The sequence below is a fragment of the Glycine soja genome, chromosome 1, assembly GCF_004193775.1.
Source record: "Glycine soja cultivar W05 chromosome 1, ASM419377v2, whole genome shotgun sequence".
NCBI lineage: Eukaryota > Viridiplantae > Streptophyta > Magnoliopsida > Fabales > Fabaceae > Glycine > Glycine soja.
Genome location: NC_041002.1, coordinates 50003432 through 50016070, shown reverse-complemented (window position 1 = coordinate 50016070; position 12639 = coordinate 50003432). Strand labels below are relative to the sequence as shown.

Here is a 12639-nt window from a genome sequence, read left to right as displayed (position 1 = left end):
TGGTTGTAATTTAATCAAGATTAAATGTACCTTTTTGTTTTATCCTTTTTAACAGCCCTTTCTGAAAATCATTGTTAGGAATATATATATATTTTTTAAAATGTGTAACTTCGGAAACTAGTTCCCGGTGTTAGAATTTTACTAAAACAGTTTCGTTTTAGTTTCTTTTTCAGTAGTTTCTTTCAAATCATAATGAAACGATGTTACTATTTAAGAGTCTCCCTAACCAATGCATTTAGGATATTATTAAAAAAACTAAAAAATAAAATATTTAATATGTAATAATAGAAGAATGTAAAAAGATCATAATGAATACAATTTTTTATGTCCTAATAAAGACATTTTTATTTGAAGTTATTTAACTCATACTCTTATGACACTGGTTAGTATTTCTCTTATTTTAATATTGTGTTGTTTCTAGAATTTTGGTTTGATCAAACTTGCACTCTATGTTGGCCCCCTTGCAGGGGCATGTCTAAAGAATATGAGGCCTAAGATAAAAAAAAATTCAACTGAAAAATAATTCATCAATTAATTTTAGTATTTTACTTTTAATAGATAAGTTGTCAATTTATTTAATCTATTTTCTAATGTTGTTTACTTTAGATAGATTTTTAGTAATTCTAATTTTAAAGATTAATTTTCTTTCGGCAGTTGCAAGTGATACTATTCAATATGCTCATTAAATCTATAAAAAAAAATTAATACAGTATTTTTTATTTATCTTAATCTTAAATTTTAGATTTTATGGATGCAAAATAATAAAAAAAAACAGTTTCATATTGTAAAAATTATTCAAATTAAACCCCAACAATAAAATTATTATTAGCCTTAATTAAATTATCTTAAAAATGGTAAACTTATCTTTAAAAGACTATATTCAATTATTAATTTTAATTACTGTATTATTTAATGCAGTCAAATAATCAATAAGCCTTTTCATAAAAAAATAATAACCAATAAACCAATACAAGCTACACAACTTTTTTAGTTATATATTAATTAATGAGTGATATTTTTTATATTCTAATAAACATGTTGCACAATAATGTCTGAATTAAAATAGTAAAAAGTTTAAAACATAAGTCTTTATATGTTTAAATAAAATTAAAGTCTATTCATAAAAGAAAAATAAAATCAGAGACCTAAGACACTCGTCTTACCTGTCTTGTGGGTTACATTGGTCATTACAAAACATGCATATGATGACTATAAGTTGCCCCACAAACCAGTGGCGGAGCCAGAAAAATTATAAAGCCTGGGCAAAGATTTAAAGATAGCAAATTCACATTGTATATAATATGTAAATAGTAATCAATCAAAATAAAAGAGACTCGTCATTTTGTCAACAAAAATATAGTTTAAAATAAAAGAGATAAACATAATCTTACAATAGCGGGTTAAATAAAATTACGAGGCAAGTGTCCTTTCCGAGACTTCTTTGCGGTAAATGTTCGAATAATATCAATATCATCAAGCGACTTGAATATCTCCCGCTCGGTGTAACATACCATCAAGTCATTGAACCACACATCGTTGATCTTATTGCGCAATTTAGACTTGATAATCTTCATTGCTGAAAAAGCTCTTTCAACGGATGTTGTCGACACCGGCAATATCAAAGCTAGCTCAATAAGTTTATAAACCAATGGAAATACCAAATGTTTCTCAGTTTGAACCATCTTCATAGCCAAACTTTGAACATCTTCACAAGTGGAAAAAGAAGATTTCTTCTCACTTGAAGCACATAAGTTTCAAGTTGATCCCTAATTGTTCCTCGGTCATCATCAGAAAAGTCTGCATGATAAATATCAGCAAGACGAGCAAGCTTATCAACATCAAACTTGGAGAAAGAGTTCTTGGGGTCAAGACATGAGAAGCAATCAAGTATAATGTTACTTCCTTCACTAAAGCGGTGATCCATCTCCACACATATTTTATCAATAGCAACATAAAAAATCTTTGCACGGTAATGATGAAGATTAGTGATAGTCCTCCCTTCTGCTCTTGAACGACCCCGAACCGGTATTTCGTCATCCATATTTGGTACGGGAATACTTTTAGCTACACAAAATCCTTGGACATCGGCAAAAAAATTATTCCAGCCACTCTCTCTCATTGTGCCCAACCGAGCTTTGACAACATCAACTAATTCCATGGCATTCACAATATTAAGATCTTTTCTTTGCAATACATTTGAAAGCTCGTTTGTGATACCAAACAACTTTAACATTAACCTCAAAATAAAAGCAAATTTAAAGCTCTCCATTTTTTCTATCAAACCTGCTGCTTGAGATGGTCCACGTCCATCTTCATCCACCATACTAAGCACCTTTAACACGGAGGACCACATTTGATCCAAACGAAGCAATGCAGTATGATGTGAACCCCATCTAGTATCCCCGGGTCTAGTGAGACTAGATGATTGGTGTAAGCCCCTTCCTCTAGATATCTCACCACTCTCAAGTTTATTTAAAATATCTTTGTGTTGTGCCTCTGTCAAAGCATCCCTCCTCTTACAAGATGCACTTGTTGTATTCACAATCAAGGTGATGTACTCAAAGAAATCATGAATAGATGAGCAACTACTAGTAACAGACACAACAATCAATTGCAAACGGTGAGCATAACAATGGACATAGAAAGCATAAGGATTTTCATCTAGAATTTTTCTTTGCAAACCATTAAATTCACCTCTCATATTTGAAGCTCCATCATATCCTTGCCCTCGTATCCTTGAAATAGATAATGTGTACTTATCAAGAATACCATAAAGAGCATCCTTTAATGACTTAGATGAAGTATCTGTGACATGATGTAGAGCAATAAATCGTTCCACAACATTCCCTTTGTCATTCAAAAACCTAAAACAAATTCAACCAGTTTACTTGGCGGCATAGAGAGTAATAGGTAATGAAAATTGGAAATTGGAAAATACAACTACTAACCTCAACATCACCGCCATTTGCTCTTTGACGGATATATCACGTGACTCGTCAATAAGCACGGAGAATTGTCTATCACCAAGCTCTTCCATAATCACCTTGGTAACTTCATGTGCACAACACGTTGCAAGCTCCTTTTGAATGTCACCGCAAGTCATTTTGCAATTTTTTCCACCACGGTCAAAAGCATCCCTCACTTGTTCATTCTGAGATTTTACCCAATCTACCATCTCTCTAAAATTGCCCTTATTTAGCGAAGTAGAGGATTCATCATGGCCACGGAAAGCCATGCCTTGTGCTATGAGATATCTTGAACAATCTAAAGAACAAGTCAAACGAATCTTATACAATTCTTCTGATTCCTTGGTTGCTTTAGCAAACTTACTTGTCACACTTTGTCTTTGATTATTATAATCATTGTAGTGCTTGACACATGAGTTGTGCAAACTATTATGACTACCAACATGACCTTTCAAGCCTTGAGATGCATGCTTCCAATCTCTATATCCGCTTTTAGTGAAGACTTCAAAACCAAAGTGCTCGGCCCTCCCGGGTTGCTTAAATAGAAAACAATAAAAACAATAAGCTGCATCCTTTATCTCACTGTATTCTAACCATGTATAATTCTTATACCATGATTTACTAAATGCTCTTTTAACACTTCCAAATTGAGTACGAGGAAAGTTTGACAAATCTGGTTGCATTGGACCCTTCAATATATATGCCCTCCTCACTTGGTCTTGAATATCCGGAGCATACTCATTAATTTGTTTCCTACGACCTGGATCACGCACAATCTCATTTGGATTAAACTCATTAACCACATTATTAAGTGGTGGTTCTAATTCAGCTTCCGGTTGCACAACATTCACATTCTCAATATTTTCTCTATCAACCAAAAATCTCCTCATATCTGAAATAAAGATAAAATAGTTACAAAATTGTAGCAAAGAAAATTTTAGTGTTTGCAATTGATATATTAGAAAACTCTTTTGCAACCATGTATGTAGTGCAACACAAAAGACCAAAAAGAAATTATTAACTTAAGCAATCAAAAGTCTTTTCCTCTAAGCTTTTTTCCATATTAGAAAAGCAAAAAAAAAAGGGAATAAAATATGACTTTTTCTTCTTCAATAAACGTGCTCTTAGTGGGGAAGAAAAAGAAAAAGTGTCCACTATGACTCTATGAGTTCACTGTTCACACTTGAAAAATGGAAGAAAAATTAAAGAACACGGAAGTATCACAACAAACAAAAACACTTTCCATCTTAATTACTTTTATTTTTCCTAACTTACCTTACCTGCGGCTGCTATGGGATTATGGAAGAGAAGACGGCGACGACGGCGCGGAGAGGAGGAAATAGAAGGAGTCGGCGATGGAGGGAAGAGAAGACACAGAGGAGAGGAGGAGGGAGGCGGCGGCGACGGAGGGAGTTGGAGGAACTGCCCACTGCTGGATTCGGAGAGACGGAAACTTTCCGTTTCCTTTTTCCTTTTTCCTCTTTCTTTTTTTTTAAATTTTATTTGTTTTTTAAGACTAATAAAAAAATATTGGACTTGTAACCAAAAAAAATGCCTAGCTGAGCCCGGACATATGCCCCTGCTGGCCGCATGGTAGAACCGCCACTGCCACAAACTGATCCAATGTTATCCTTGTTCAACATTCACATATTTATGTATACGTAAGATTACTACGTCGTTTTTTACTCCCTTTTTTCTTCCAATTCATTTCGTGCCTATGCTTCTATTTCTAAAATGGAAAATGAATACCCAGTATTGCTCTGTTCTTGTTGACAAAATATTATAAGAATAGATTTTCATTTTAAAAAGGGGAAATTAAAAAAGAATTAGAGATGTGTGTATTTATGCTAATCGAATACCAATAAGGCCCGTTGAGATTTTAGCTAATAATCATGTATGCAACTTGGTTGAACTTTTTTTTTTTTAATTAGTTGTTCTTTTTCACGATTTATACGTTTTTAATTTGTATAGTTTGAAAATGATTTTTTTAATTTTTTTATTTTTTTTAATTCTTATAATTTAAAATAATTTTTTTAATTCTTATAGTTTATATTTTAATTTTTTTTTTATCCTATATAACTGAGTTATATATTTGAGTCTGGGCAAATAAGATCAATGCATTTCGTATTCCTATGTAGCTGGGTTATATATCTCAGTCTGGGCAAATAAGGTTCCAGGTGTGTTTGTTTGGCTGTTTCTATGAAGAGGATGAGTCCAATGTGTGTTTGTTTAAAGAGTGTCGTCTATGAATGTGAAAGAGAATTTATGTGGGTTGAATTTCAATTGGCTTCCTTAGAAAATAGAAACTTCCAGAGGCGCCAGAGTTGAGAGGTGAAATAAAATATATGAGATTATCAATAATATAATTACAATGGTCCAATAATCGGCACGTGTTGGTGATAGGATAATATTTCAAGTCTTTTTTTTTTTTAGCTTTGACATGATAATTTAGTTAATTTATAATTTTTTTATTAATTGAAAATTTTATTTCACTATTTGATAAATAATTTTTTAGTAAGTGTTTTTTTTAAATTCTATTAAAATAGTATTTTTAAAATGTTAGTTTTTATATTTTTTATATTTTTTTATTTTTATTCTTAATATATTTATTCAATTTCTTAATTTTTTTTTAAAAATAAATCACAATTTTTTTTTATGATTTTATACTTTTTAACTGTTTTAACAATTAATTTTGTTAAACACTTATAATTTAATAAATTATTTATTTTACTTTTAATTTTCAACTAATTTTATTAAACATAATATTTTTTTATTCTTTTAGAAAGGGTTTCAATATTAATTAATAATATTATTAAAATTGTCCAATCACAATTACATGTTGATCGGATAATTTTTCAATTTTTTATTTTTATTTTATTCAATTATTCAATTTTTATTCATTTTTATTATTTATTTTTTTCAAAGTTCATTACATGTTGACAGAATAATTTTTAAATTTTTATTTTTATTTTATTCAATTACTCAATTTGTTATTTATTTATTATTATTATTATTATTATTTCTTTCTTTCAAAATCCATGTCGCACACGGATTTCAATGCTAGTAGTTTATAAAACCTGCCAAAGGAAAGATAATTATTGTTACTTGAAGAAGGACACACACAGTTATGACTATCTTATCTATCTACAATTTTTTTTTTTATCGATGTGCGCGAGGGGTTAAAATAGAAAGAAAAGTGTTTTTATTTTTTTTACATATGAAAAGAAAACCAAAAGAGCGGGAAGCTAGGGCATGTAACAAATGAACCAAATCCAAAAATAAGATCAAATGGGACACTCTTTTATTTTGTTATAGATTAATCATTAATTAATATTATTAAGATAAAATTGTATTTTTAATCCTCCAGTTTATTTCTTGAATTTGGTTCCCTAATAATTTAATCTTCTATTTTATAAAATCGTGCAATGTTAGTCTTCCGGACTCACAATTGGACGTTGACCGTCGTTAACAAATGATGTTAACTATCACGTGTCATGTTCTGATTGATCAATGAAAACAACAATTCATTTCATCTTTCATGGACATGTGACAGTTATCATCCAATAAAAACGTGACACGTGATAGTTAACATCATTCTTTAACGGTCAACGTTTAATTGTAATTCAGAAAATCAACCGTGCACGATTTTATAAAATCAGGATCAAATTTGTGAATAAAATTATTGGAAAATAAAATAAACTGGAGGACCAAAAATACAATTTTACCTATTAATATTATTAATCATATGAAAAACATTAAAAATGTTGGCTTAATGTCAATTGAACCAACTTGATCGTGGTCAGCGCGAAGAAAGCGCTTAATAAGGATTGTGTTAGTGTTAGAACTCGTGGATGTGTCATTTTATGATAAAAAAATTTAGTAGTATTTATAATGACAACGAATACTGCTTCTCTTAATTTGTACACTTCCTTTCTGTTTCATCTCCACTGTCTTGTCTCTGTCCTTCTCGATCCTTTCCGCATCTGTTTCCTTTTTTATACTATTAAATTTCACAAAAATAAATGATATCTTAATTTAAGACTGGAAAAAATCAATTCAAAAGTCATTTATAGAATAATAGAAAAGTTAGTATAAACACCTTTTAAAGGAAAAAAAATTCAAACTGCGGACTGTATGCAATATTCTATTTTATTACTATTTTTATTCGAAAAAGTATCTATGCCTTGATATTGTTAAATGATTTTATATTATAATAAATGATTAAATTAGATAAGTATAACTTTAACTATTATTATATCATTTTTATAATTTAATATAAAATGTAATTTTTATTAATCTAATTTTATTGAGATCATTTATGTCAAATTTTATCAAAATTATACAATAATAAAAAGATAATCAAATGATTAATATTTTAGTATATTTTAAAATATTTATATTACGTTAATTTTAATTTATATGAATAAGATAATAAATATTTTTGGATTAATATGAAATTTTATATATATAATTTATGCAAAAAATAAAATCAATCTAACTGTAAATTTTAAGAAAAAAATTATAAAATAATATAATAATTATCAAAATTATACCAATATAACTTAATCTCTTCTTATATTATTATTTAATTATAAATTATTATATATATTAAATTTATTAATTTTTATAACAATTATACTAAAAAAGTTATGACTATCACTATTTCTAATTTATTCACAATATCATACTAACAATACGTAAAATTTAAACTCTTTATTTTTGCGACAATAACATTCATTTTCTTCTCATACTATCTTATTCTATTTGACTGATTGTCTAATTCTAAGTCGTCATACCATTCCTAAAATAAACCATAAGGATATATTTCGATATTATAAATTTTATCATGCACCATTTTTTTTGTTTCATAGGAGTGGTAGGTCTTCTGCTGATTTTTCATAGTTTTAAGTAAGTTTTAGTTTAAAAAATTGTTTAATATTTTAAACATTTATGAATTAAGTAAAATAGTAAACTCGTACAAAGTTGATAGTATTATTAATTAAATTGATTTAATAAATTATTTTAATATTAACATCAGAAAATAATTTATTGATAAAAATACTTTTAAATAAAAATAACATAATTTAAACAATACAAATTAATCAAGAACATAACATTGAAAAGTACACACAATATCAATATCAAGTTATCTTACTGGACAATTACTCTTCTATTTTTTTATTTAAATTTATTTTCTTTATAAATCTTTGCAAAAATTTAAGTATTTTATTTACATCATTTTTTAAAAATTTGGAAACAAATAATAATTCATAATATAAAAAAACAATATAAAGTCATCATTTTTTAGAATAAATTAAATATTGCATCACAAACAAAATATTAAAACAAAAAATATTTTAAAATATATCAATACTAATTTTGTTGTATATTAATATTAAAACAAAATATTTTAAAATATATACACGCGGCATTACAAAGAAGTTGTATAAAATATTAAGACTTTGAAATCGTGTAGAAACCTACAATTTCTATAATATAAATAATAAAGTGTTGTAATTTCTTATAACTTCATTAAAAATTAAAAATTAAAAGTATATTCAATTTCTGGTCTTAAATCATGGAAAGTAATACAACTTATCCATCAATTCTAAAATTAATTATCCTGTTTTGTCAAATCACAAGATCGCATGTGGATATATATGTTGAACTAAATCTAGATAAGTCCTTTCCAATTTAATACAAAATATGTCTACATAAAAAACGTATATGGACATTAAAACTCGGTTTAATAGTTATACTTCCAAGATCAATTTTATGACAAGTTTTCGAACAACTTTATGTGTCAATATTAAGTTTTTTAATATTTAAAATCATGTTACTTTAAACTTATGTTTATTTTAAATTAATACTGTAAAATCATGTTGATTCACAATTTATTCTGTAAATACATATTCAAACATGCACCTAGGCACTGTTGTATAAATATATATATTTTACTATGTTTTTAATAATAATAAAAAATACAAGTGTGACAGTTGATCAATGGATATAAACACGCAATAATTATTTTACACGTGTTTTTGAGAAATAACACTAAATGGCATACAACAATACATAAAATTAACTTGTCCTTCTATATCCATTCTTATCAGCTCGAATTATATTATTGCTACTTCCCTTTCTGATGGAAGCAGGCTGTTTCGTATTTCTGAAATTTTCACATTCTTCCTTAGTAGAAAATAACTAAAATTTTCACATCAAATATGCTTCGGCCTTTTCAGTTGGACCTTAGCCCAAGTTCTTGCCCCAAAAAACTATAGAGTGTTGCTAGGTGCACCCAGCAAACCTTTGAAATGCCAAAATTGCCCCTATCACCTTTCTTCCTTAAAAATGCCATTTTTTTTTCCGGAAAAGCTTCTTACCTCCATTTTAAAAAATCTTTGCTTCTCGTTTTCTCTTTTTCGTGCGACATTGCCTCTGGTTCGTGGGGGTAGCAACGTTGAGCGCAGCGGTGAAGGTGAAGTTTCCGGCGTCAAGCTTTGCGGTGGTCAGTGGCGGTAAACGAGGTACGCAGATGGTGTTTGTTCGTCGCGGACGTACGGATGACTTTCTGGATCAAGTTGATCTGTAAGAGACTTCCGGATCAAGTTGATCCGTAAGAGGCTTACGGATCAACTTGATCCAAAAGAGTATTAACAAGCTTCCGGATCAAGTTGATCCGTAAAAAGCTTACGGATCAAGTTGATCCGTAAGTGTATTATTTTTTGTATTTGCTGTTTTTGCATTTTTGTATCTGTTTTTCCATTTATTTTCCTTTTTTCTTTTAAATTACTAATTTTTTTGTATGGCCATTTTTTGTTTGATTTGGTTAGATGGATGAAGATGAGTGGATGTATGAAATAATGTCTAAACGAGCGGATATGGATTATGAAAATGCAGAATCATGTGGTGCGAATGAACCACATGTTGATTGTTCGAATGCGTTCAAGACTTCTCAGGTTATAATGTTAATGTTTGTCACATATTTAATAAAATGAATACTGGTAGAAAACTTAAATTATGTGGATTTTGTAGGTGTTTGAGTGCCGAGAGGATGTTTTGCGGTGGACTCGATCCGTGGCTCATGAAAACGAATTTGTGGCGGTGATTTTAAAGTCAGACACAAACACAGATAGTAGAGGAAAGAGTACGTTTGTGTTAATTGGCTGTGAAAGGAGTGACAAGTATAAGTGTAGGAAAAAAGAATTTATCATAAGAGACACTGGGATTAGGAAATGTGGGTGTCCCTTCAAGCTTCGTTGCAAGCCAGTGGTAGGAGGAGAAGACTGGATGGTGAAGTTGATTTGTGGAGTGCATAATCATGAATTGGCCAAGTCATTAGTTGGACATCCATATGCGGGGCGATTGACTAAAGCTGAAAAAACACTTATTGCTGATATGACGAAGTCCATGGTGAAGCCAAGAAACATTCTGCTAACTCTGAAGGAACACAATGTCAATAGTTGTACGACTATTAAACAGATATACAATGCAAGAAGTGTATTTCGTTCTTCCATAAGAGGAAGCGATCTTGAAATGCAACATCTGATGAAATTTCTTGAACGTGATCAAGGTGATTCGTAAGTGTCTTACGGATCAACGTACGGATCACCTTGATCCGTAAGAAGAAAAACAAGTAGGGGCAATTTTGGCATTTAATAGGTTTGCTGGGTGCACCAACAATAATGCTGGGTGCACCTAGCAACATTCAAAACTATAACTTGTCATGGGCTTCAAAAGTCCAGGGCCAGTAGAGTAAACAAACTGAAGTCAGAATGTGGACGACTTAATGACTATGAAAGTAATAATCTTTGGTTCATAGTATGTTTTTTTGGTAGAGTTATACTTAATACTATTTAGGTCTTTTGTAAAAAAAAAAGGTCTTCTAAGTTAGTTTTTCTATATACTAATAAAAAGGTTAGTTTTGCTATATTTAAAAATTAATAAATTTGATTTCATGGTTATCAAGTTAGCTTAAACACATGATCATGGTTATCAAACTCGAGTTAACTCTCTAAGTTTTACGAATTCACGAGTTCACTTACCCTCTGTAAGTCGACTCATGTGTAAACTCAATAAAGTGTAAGTAAACTCGATAAACTCTCGAGTTTATTACTGAGTCAAAAAAATTATATCAAAATTAATTTATTTTAGGTTGTTTTTTGTCTGTTTAGTATTTAACATACTTTCATTTAGTGTGTTGTTCCTGAATAAAAAAATTATCACCTTTAATAACATCAAATCCTTGTTCTTTAATAACATCCATCAAACCTTCGATGAGAATGATCTACCACTATTATAACATCTGTAAGTTATTATCTAGTAGTAATGCATCATTAACTTGGTTATTTAATTATTATGAAATTTATGATTTAGTATTTTACTTTTTTATATTGTTGAAATATTTAATTGATATGTTATTTATAAATATTTTATTGTTATTTTTTATATGAAATGGACTCTTACAAGTCCACTAGTCAAGTTTATGAAACTCGCAAAAGTCTATGTAAACTCTTGAGTTTGATAATCTTACCATCACAATATTATTTCCTATTATAATATTTAGAGGTTTATGATGAAATTGAGAAATGAAATAGTTTTAAAATTGAAATAAGGAATTTAGTAAAAATTTGATAAAATTTAAAAGTTTTTATAACGTGAGATTATAATTTCCAGGAGTTTTGAGATTTGTTTTCATCAAAATTTGATATATTGGTTTATGATTTTTGAGAAAAAAGATGCCCAAAGATTTAATTTATATAAAATCAAGTAAAAAATGTTAATTTGAAAACTTTTAACCGACTAAAATGTACAAGAGGACCAGTTTGATCAATTTTAAAAATAAAAGAAAATATAAAACTATGCATATAATGATGATTAAAATGACAAAAAAAAAATTATTGGTTTAAGTGAAATTAAAGGTGATTCTTGATGGTCATCACTCATTAGTCCAAGTCAACTAAACATACGCTGACAAGACGATATCGGGATCGATAATATTTTTTGATAAAAAATAATCATTTACAAAATTAATAAACATTTCACATAAAAGTGTGTGCATTATTGAACTATTAATAATATAACTCATACTTATTGGTTGAAAAAATTATTCATAGATTATGAGTATTGTCATCATATTTAATTATCACTTAAACTAGTTAATTGTACAAGTATTTTTATAATAAACTTAAATTTATGATAATATTAATTAAAATTTAAATATTTTTACCCATGTTAATAAATTAGATATTTGTTTATCATGTAAAAGAATGGAGGCGATATTTACATAAATATCATTTGTCAGTGAATGACAAAAAAGTGAGTTATATTATAATTATAATTATTTTAAAAATTAATAAATTTATTATTCATAAATTTATGATTGAATGAATATGAAATTAGTGAATGACAAAAAGTGAGTTATATTATAACTTTCCGGTTAATAAGGATCAAATTTACTAAGAATTTTAATTATAATTACTCTATAATAAAGTTTACTAAGAATTTGAATTTCATGTTTATATTATTAAGCTATAATTAAGGATTAAAATTTGTTTTTTGAGAAATTCCTATTTTGGGGGTAATTGTAATTGCCTAACTAGAATAGCTTCTTCGGAAAGGCCGAAGAAGTTCCAACAATACGGGGTATAAGGTTTTTATTGGGTTTTACCTT

The 12639-nt window shown here is 28.6% G+C and overlaps 1 pseudogene; it reads right to left on the bottom strand.

Moving 5' to 3' along the window:
* Nucleotides 1-1269: 1269 nt before the first annotated feature.
* LOC114418995 lies at nt 1270-4204 on the bottom strand (annotated as a pseudogene).
* Between the last annotated feature and the right edge of the window lie 8435 nt (nt 4205-12639).